General features: G+C 41.1%; 1 long non-coding RNA gene across 1 annotated transcript in view; it reads left to right on the forward strand.

The window, feature by feature from the left end:
• Positions 1-6,499, forward strand: part of LOC105509841 — a 17,256-nt gene extending 10,757 nt beyond the window's left edge. Inside the window, exons 9-11 of the long non-coding RNA XR_001001484.1 lie at positions 4,835-4,959; positions 5,101-5,270; positions 6,348-6,499. This is a non-coding gene — a long non-coding RNA (uncharacterized LOC105509841). The remainder of the gene's footprint in view (positions 1-4,834; positions 4,960-5,100; positions 5,271-6,347) is intronic.
• Positions 6,500-8,207: the final 1,708 nt, after the last annotated feature.

An 8,207-nucleotide genomic window follows, 5' to 3' on the forward strand; every position in this document is an offset into this window, starting at 1 on the left:
GAAGGAAGGAAGGAAGGAAGGAAGGAAGGAAGGAAGGAAGGAAGGAAGGAAAAAGGAAAGAAAGGGAAAGAAAGAAAAAGTGAGGGTTTGTCCCCCAACTGATGTCAGCTGGGGGGAGTTTCAGGTGCATGGTGCTATCAGGTGTTCAAAATGCTCCTTACTTAAAAAGGAAAAACCACAAAAATGAAATTATCAAGGGAATTTTAGGTATCAGCTTTATATTTGTGTAAGTTATTTGTAAAGTTGAATTTTAAGAGTTTTGCCTGCTTCGGAATTCTCCCATTGTGTTTTTTTTTCTTTTATGTGTATCTTATTACCTATTGTTACATAAGTATTCTTCACCTATTAGAATCTGTCATTGTCCTCTGCTTCATTTCTTCAGCAGTCAGGACCATCATCCAGCATTTTCTCCTAATACTGTTACAGTTTTATTAACTATGACCTGAGTTTTGCATGTGGGTTACTTTTTTCTCACTTAGACCCACTTTTCCAGTATTTACTAAAAGAATTGTTACTTTTTTGCTTTATTCTGTACATCTCTGTTTTGCACATATTAAATATATTTGTAACTTTAAATTGTAAAATATATGTAGCATAAACTTTACCATCTAATCATTTTTAAATGTACAGTTCAGTAATGTTAAGTACATTTATCAGGGTTGTTCAATGTTTTGGCTTCTTTGGACCACATTGGAAGAATTGTCGTGGACCACACATAAAATATGCTAACACTAATGATAGCTAATGAGGGAAAGAAAGACAGACAGAGAGAGAGAGAAAAGAAAGAAAGCTGTATGCATAAATCTCATAACGAGTTTTTGTTTGTTTTGACATGAACTTTGGTGGACACCTTTCAACCCTAACAGTCAGATCTAAGATTCTTAGTTGAAAGGATTTCCCCACTCAGTACTTTGAATTAATCAACCCTACCACCTTCTGGCCTCCAAGGTTTCTGGTAAGGAATCTACTGATAATCTGACTGAGGATCCTTTGTTATGTGAGAAGTAGCTTCTCCCTTGTTTCATTCAAGGTTCTTTGTCTTTTGATACCTTAATTATAATGTGTCTTCAGTGATATACTTTGAATTTATCCTATTTTCAGTTTGTTGAGCTTCTTGGTTTCTGTGAAAGTAAGTTTTTATGGAGACAGGGACTCATGGCCAGGCGCAGTGGCTCATGCCTGTAATCCCAGCACTCTGGGAGACCAGCCAAGGCCGGTGGATCACCTGAGGTTGGGAGGTCGAGACCAGCCTAACCAACACGGAGAAACCCTGTCTCTACTAAAAATACAAAATTAGCTGGGCATGGCAGTGCATGCCTATAATCCCAGCTACTCGGGAGGCTGAGGCAACAGAATCGCTTGAATCCAGGAGGCAGAAGTTGCAGTGAGCTGAGATTGTACCCTTGCAACAAGAGCAAAACTTTGTCTCAAGAAAAAAAAAAAAAAAAGGGTCTCACTCAGTCATGCAGACTGAAAGGGCTCAAGCAATCCTTTCACGTGGTCCTCCTGAGTCGCTGAGATTGTACCTGCGCACCACCATACCAGCTTTTCATTTTGATTATGATTTTTTCATAAAGACAGGGTCTCACTATGTTTCCCAGACTGACCTTGAACTCCTGACCTGTAACAACCCTTCCACATTGGCCTCCCAAAGCACTGAGGTTACAGGTGGGAGCCACCATGCCAAGCCTTGGATATTTACAATGTTTTAAATCAAATTTGGGAAGTTTCTTAGATTGTCATTATTTCTTCAGATGTTCTTTTATTCCCTCTGTCTGTTCTGTGATTCTTACAAACTGTTGTTGGTCCACTTGATGCTATCCCACAGGTCCCTTAAACTCAGTTGATATTCCTGCAACCATTTTCTTTCTGTTTCTGACACAGGATTATTTCAATTGTTTTGTCTTCAGATTTGCTAATTCTTTCCTCTGCTTGGTCAAATCTGTTTTTAATCCCTTCTAATAATTTTTTTTTTTTTGAGACGGAGTCTGTCTCTGTCACCCAGGCTGGAGTGCAGTAGTGCGATCTCAGCTCAATGCAACCTCCAACCCCCGGGTTCACGCGTTCTCCTGCCTCAGGCACCCAAGTAGCTGGGACTATAGGCGCATGCCACCACACCCAGCTAACTTTTGTATTTTTAGTAGAGATGGGGTTTTATCATGTTGCCCAGGCTGGTGTCAATCTCCAGACCTCTTGATCTGCCTGCCTCAGCCTCCCAAAGTGCTGGGATTATAGGCGTGAGCCACTGCGCCCAGCCCCTTCTAGTAAAATTCTTTTATTTCAGGTATTTTAATTTTTAGTTGCAGAATTTCTTTTTGATTGCTTTTAATAATTATCTCTTTATTGAGGTTCTTATTTTGCTCACAGGTCATTTTCCTGTAGTGCCCACGTCTTTCTTTAGCTCTTTGGGCATCTTTAAGAGTTATGGTTAAGTTTTTGTCTAATAAGTATGCCTGATATCTGAGTATCCTCAGTTGTATTTTATATTCACTTACTTAGTTCCTTTTAATGGGCCATACTTTCCAGTTTCTTTGTGTGCCTTGTGATTTTTGTTATAAACTGGATATTTTAAACTTAAAAATTGGTAACTCAGTAGTTAGATTCCCTTTTTACTCCAGGATTTACTGTTACTTTTTTTTTTTTTTTTTTTTTTGTGATGGAGTCTTGCTGTGTCCCCCAAGCTGGAGTGTAGAAGCGTGATCTCGGCAAGAATTCAAGATTTATTCTGTGGAGCCAAAGGAATTGTTGATAAATTCTGTGGAGGAAATTAGGGTTGTTGGAGGGAGTGTTTATTAAAACTATTTCGCTAAGAGTCTGACTTTGATATAATAGATGTAAGAAGTCACCGTTCATTTTTTTTTTTTGAACTTAGCTTTGAAAGTGAAATGTTATCTTGTTCAGTGTAGTGAATGTTTTAAAAATAAAAATAAATACTTAGGAGAGGTGGATCTTTCTGTATTGTGCAGGACTTTTGAGAGTATGCCAGAAGTTGAAGAGCAACGACCTAATATATTACACTAATGAATAAGACACTGAATTGTGGAAAAATGATCTATTATTCAGAATTTTTATTTTGGCGTTAAGTTACAAAGTTTTATTTGCATTCACATTACTGGATCAAGGAAGACATTCTTAAGTGAAGACTAATAAAAAGCTGAGTGTATTTCCTGAATTGAAATTGTAGGTGTGTCTTGTGATGGTTTGTGAGAAAGACAAGTGGAAGTCGCCTCCGCGTTAGCAGCTGCTTGAACACGAGCCTTTCTGAAACTTTCATCCAAGTCGGTAGGAGCATCCCTCATCTTCATACTGATTTTCAAGGATGTGTTTATTTTGTAAAATAAAGTGCTGTTATACTGTAAGTTATAGGAGGCAGGAGTTTTTGTTTTTTGCTTACTAATATGTCACTGATGGTCAAACAGTATGTAGTGCAAAGTAGATATTTAATTATTGAAGAAATAAAGTGTCATTTCTGTGTTGTTTTAATTTGGATTTATTAGTAAGGGCAACTTATTTGACTGTTAGTTCTGATGATTAAAAGGTAGCGAGCAGTAAGGAAATAAAAGGTTCTATGTGGGCCGGGCATAGTGGCTCATGCCTGTAATCCCAGCACTTTGGGAGGCCAAGGCAGGAGGATCACAAGGTCAGGAGATCGAGACCATCCTGGCTAACATAGTGAAGGCCCGTCTCTACTAAAAATACCAAAAAAAAAAAAAAACATCAGCTGGGAGTGGTGGCGGGCACCTGTAGTCCCAGCTACTTACTTGGGAGGCTGAGGCAGGAGAATGGCGTGAACCCGGGAGGCAGACCTTGCAGTGAGCCGAGATCGTGCCACTGCACTCCAGGCTGGGCAACACAGCAAGACTCCATCTCAAAAAAAAAAAAAAAAAAGTTCTATGTGGGCTTTGAAGGTCGTCTCTATCAATTTGAGGTTGAATGGGAAGAACAGTTTTGTTGACATCCTTTAGCTGTGTTACGGGTACAATTTTGTTTTTTACTCAGGCAAAAGAAAATGTGTGTGTGTGTTAAATACAATCAGCCCCCTTTATCTGTGGGTCCTGCATCCTCGCTTTCTACCAACCTCAGATCAAAAATATTCCAGAAAAAAAAGGATGGTTGCATCTGTACTGAACATGGACAAACTTTTTTCTTGTCATTATTCTTTATGCAATAAAGTATAACAACTATTTATTTAGCATCTCCATTGTATTAGGTATTGTGAGTAATCTAGAGATAATTTGAAGGATATTGGAGGGTGTGTCCGGGCTGTAGGCAAGTACTATGGCATTTTATGTCAGGAACACCTACAGATTTTTGTATCCAGCCGTGGATCCTGTACAGTTTAACATTTCCACACGCTGAGGGTGTGATGGGTCTGGGTTGGGTTGGGCCCCCATGTTTGAGGAAGTGTGCCCATCATGATTGTACACCCTTGTTGTAAACTTTGGATATATCTATTTTGATATTTAAAACATTTTCAGATTATGTCTGAAAAATGCCAAGATACTAATAATATTTTAAAGGGGAATTGATAGAACTCATTATTAGAACTTTCTAATAGTAGAAAGGAAGTCTATTTATTTTATGAAATTGTCAGTTCATCTTAAGATCTGTCTTTTCCAATTAGCAGCGACTTAATTCAGACTACCTCAAAAGAAGAATTTAACATTTATTTTTGTAGAAAAAGAGCAATTTTAAAACAGCCTGGGAAAACTTAGGTAAGTTTTCCTTAATCCTGACTCTTAATTTGTGGCTACAAGTGGCAATGATGTGAACATAAGTTGTGCTATTTATTAATATATTGCTTTTCATAAATCAGTGCCTTCTTTGTAATTAGGTAAAAAGAGAAAAGAAAGACATTCTTGATTTTGGTGACTAGAGTTGTAGATGCTGGAAAGCTTTGTCACTAAAATTGATGAACCAGATGTACGTCACCAGCCAATCATGCTGATTCTTAATGCCGTAAGTATGAACATACAGTATAAAACTGTTGATAGAATACATCGGTCTTATGAAATGAAATGTTTTGGTTAAGGATTTTTTAAACAAATTTCACATTACACTACTGACTTTACTAAATCTGAGTCTTGTACTTCTGAACAGGGCACCATGGCCTGGCACCGTCACGTTTTCCAAGGAACCTGCCGGAGCTCCGGCGGAAGCTGCTCCTTGGGCCGATGGAGGCTCTTAGCTGGTAGGCCCTTCTTTAGTCACCACAGGATGCCTGCCATTCATGAACAGAAAGGAGAGGACGGGCTTTGAATAAAACACAGGTAAGTTTCCCAACTGCTTTTCTTTCATTAATATTTCAGTCTTGGCCAGGCAAAGTGTCTCATGTCTGTAATCTCAGCATTTTGGGAGGCCGAGGTGGGCAGATCATGAGGTCAGGAGATAGAGACCATCCTGGCCGACATGGAGAAACCCTGTCTCTACTGAAAAATACAAAATTAGCCGGGTGTGGTGGCGCTTGCCTGTAATCCCAGCTACTCGGGAGGCTGAGGCAGGAGAAACACTTGAACCCAGGAGATGGAGGTTGTGGTGAGCTGAGATGGCACCATTGCACTCCAGCCTGGTCAACAAGAGCGAAACTCCTTCTCAAAAAAAAAAAAAAAAACAGCTCCTCTGAGTTACACATGGCTTGTCCACTGCCTCACTACATACAGACTGTGTGCTAAGTCTGCTCTTAGGACCTCACAAAAGAAGTGTCTGGCCCGCATCAGTGTGGATGCTTGTGCTTGGATTGCTTGCCCACAGCTCCCCTGGGCTGGCTTCTTCTGGGAAGCTTTCCTCCACTCTACAGGTTACTCATAAATAGCAGTCCCATAGCTCCATGGCTTCCCACAACCCTTGTGCAGATGGCAATGTGATGTCCCTCTCCTTATCTATTTTCTTCTCTGGAGCACAAGCTCTAAGGATGGGAATAACATCATCTCCTCAGCACCTAGCTCAGTCTTGCAGACAAAGAAAACATGTAAGATGGCCGGGCACAGTGGCTCATGCCTGTAATCCCAACACTTTGGGAGGCTGAGGTGGGCCAATCACGAGGTGAGGAGATCGAGACCATCCTGGCTAACACGGTGAAACCTCGTCTCTACTAAAACTACAAAAAAAAAAAAAACTTAGCCAGGCATGGTGGTGGGTGCCTGAAGTCCCAGCTATTCGGAAGGCTGAGGCAGGAGAATGGAGTGAATCCGGGAGGTGGAGCTTGCAGTGAGTGGAGATCGCCACTGCACACCAGCCTGGGTGACAGAGCGAGACTCCATCTCAAAAAAAAAAAAGAAAACATCTAAGAAATAGTTGCCAAAATAATTGAATACAGTATCTTCAACTCAGATTATTTTCTTTGTTAGGATCTGGAAAATATTTGTGAGGCCATTGGACTTCAGATTTCAGTGTCAGGTGGTGTTGAAAGTTGAAGTCGTTTCTTCAAGAAGTAAACCTCTGCCACTTGGACTGTGCTCAGACATTTCATTGATTTTGTTTAATAAACATTTTCTGGCTTTGGGAGGTGTCCCTCTTGGTGGAACACAGTAAGTGTCAAAGATGGACACATAGTCCATGATTTGTAGTGTGTGGGAGCAGACCACAAATTAATGTTTGGGGAACAATTTTGTCACAACAGACACTGTTGAGGCTCAGTTGTACAGAACTGGAGAAGTCCTTCAGCTTGGCACATGTCCTGATTCAGCCTCTATTTAACGTGTATTCCAATCCTGATTCTCTCTTCACTGGCTACAAAGACCACCTGAGATGTGCACAACACAGGAGCTGCTGGGGGAGGGGTAGTATTATCACCCCAAACTCACAGCCACTCCGTATTTTCAAAAGCCAGCTTAGAGCGAGGGGTACTGGTAACTGCATAGAGAACACGCAGTCCGTCCATTCTTCTCAGTGATGTACATTTCTCAATCAGCAACCACGTGGTTTTAGCAAACCCCACAGAAGTGGTTTTGATGTACCAGCCTTGAGTGTCACATCTCCCAACCATATCAAATGGATCACCTAACTGGGCAGGGCGGGGGGGACCCTCAGAAATGAGATTTAGTACTTACTGTAAAATTGCTTTTTTTTTTCTTTTGAGATGGAGTCTCACTCTGTTGCCCGGGCTGGAGTGCAATGGCGTGATCACTGCTCACTGCAACCTCCGCCTCCTGGGCTCAAGCAGTTCTCCTGCCTCAGCCTCCCAAGTAGCTATAATTACAGACGCATGCCAGATGTTCATTTACTCCAAGAAAAGTAACAGGCAAGGCATGGGTTAAAAAGAAAAGAACGAGTTTTCCTCTGCTTAGCAGCTCACTTCAAGGGCAGTTGTAAGATAAGCTGTTTGAGGAGCCAAGGCCAAAGGAATGGGCTCCAGACACCTCCCCCTTCTAGAGCAAGGTTGAAGGGGGAAAAAAAAAAAAAGACAAATTATTTTACTGTTACTGTTTCCCCAGGCTTCTTAAGCATGTAAAATGTAAATACAGACAGACATTTTACAAATGTCTGTATGTAGCCAGTTCTTGTTTTTCTTTCAATGCAGCTACAAGGCCACCAGCTATGCAAGGCCACAAGTTATGCTATACTATAGATTATGTGACCTGTCATATGATTAGCTGCTTTGGTTTTATATTTATTTATTTATTTTATTTATTTATTTATTTATTTATCTATCTATCTATCTATTATTTATTTATTTATTTGTTTGTTTGTTTGTTTGTTTGTTTGACGGAGTCTCGCTCTGTCACCCAGGCTGGAGTGCTGTGGCCGGATCTCAGCTCACTGCAAGCTCCGCCTCCCGGGTTCACGCCATTCTCCTGCCTCAGCCTCCCGAGTAGCTGGGACTACAGGCGCCCCCACGTCGCCCGGCTACTTTTTTGTAGTTTTTAGTAGAGACGGGGTTTCACCGTGTTAGCCAGGATGGTCTTGATCTCCTGACCTCGTGATCCGCCCGTCTCGGCCTCCCAAAGTGCTGGGATTACAGGCTTGAGCCACCGCGCCCAGCGGTTTTATTTATTTTAAAGTCCACTTACAAAAACCCCACTCTGTCTTTGTTTAATGCTCAGCTTTTTGGATGCGAATCCACTGAGCTGACGTGTACCTAAAATAAACAGTCCTCCTGTACTCTCATATCCATCTCTCCAGTCCTCAGTTTCCCGCAACGTGTGTGTGTGACTTTCGCGTCATAAATCTTAGTTTATCAATAAACATTTTGAATGGATCTAATGGAT

Source organism: Colobus angolensis, unplaced genomic scaffold (genome assembly GCF_000951035.1).
Source record: "Colobus angolensis palliatus isolate OR3802 unplaced genomic scaffold, Cang.pa_1.0 Scaffold180, whole genome shotgun sequence".
Classification (NCBI taxonomy): Eukaryota; Metazoa; Chordata; class Mammalia; order Primates; family Cercopithecidae; genus Colobus; species Colobus angolensis.